Raw genomic sequence first — 811 nt, 5'->3', positions numbered from 1 at the left:
AACTGCCTTTGTTTTCCTTGTGTTTTCTTTGTGGACTCCTTCCCGTGTGATTCAGGTGTAGTGTGCTCTGATGTTCTGGACGGTGTCTCCTGACTAATGTGTCTAATGTGTCACATTCACTCTTTTAGGTCAAAGTCCATGTTTGATCTTCTGTCTTCTCATATATTCTGTATATTTCATTATTAGAATTGTCTGTCTTCATTATTGTGCTGTGTAAAAACACTAGTGTTGATGAAGTTTATCATCATTGTTTCTGTTGTTGGTGACAAACTGTTGGAGTCTTTGCTTCTTTGAGAAACTTCTGGGTCTGATATTCAAAGATTTACACATAGAGTGATGACAACTTCTCATATATAAATAAAGTTTATTTACAATATAAATATATACACGATACATGTGATGAAGAAAGAAGAAGTGTATTCTGGACAGGAACTTCACTCTTACACCTCTGAATAAAGGTTTACTGTCTCATCAGGAGATTTAGTGAAACAAGGACTTGAGGAACAGCAGAGTTTGACCAGTAGAGCTGCTGCTGCTGCTGCTGTCAGTCCCAGTCCAGCGTAGAGACCGATCCTTCCCCGACTCTCTGGTTCTGGTCTCTCAGTTGGTCTCTGAGTTTCAGGCTGATCAACAGCTGCTGAAGAGAAGAATGAAAAGAAATATAAATATTATAGAGCTGAGCAGCCAAACTCCATCAAGTCTAGTTCAGCAGCAGAGTCTGTACAACACTGATAACCATTTATAAAAAGAGCTTTCTACTGAGTTCTACTGGATCTACTTACCAGAGACGTTGAGTCGACATTTGTTAAAG

General features: G+C 39.0%; 1 protein-coding gene across 6 annotated transcripts in view; it reads left to right on the top strand.

Annotated features, from left to right (window-relative positions):
• LOC111657893 (uncharacterized) overlaps positions 1-811 on the top strand; it is a 248,117-nt gene that overhangs the window by 231,488 nt on the left and 15,818 nt on the right. The window lies entirely within an intron of this gene.

Source organism: Seriola lalandi, unplaced genomic scaffold (genome assembly GCF_002814215.2).
Source record: "Seriola lalandi dorsalis isolate HSWRI2012SDOR001 ecotype SW California unplaced genomic scaffold, Sedor1 jcf7180002054418, whole genome shotgun sequence".
Taxonomy (NCBI): domain Eukaryota; kingdom Metazoa; phylum Chordata; class Actinopteri; order Carangiformes; family Carangidae; genus Seriola; species Seriola lalandi.
The sequence above is the reverse complement of the archived record's forward strand: the minus strand, read 5'-3'. Positions and strand labels throughout refer to the sequence as shown.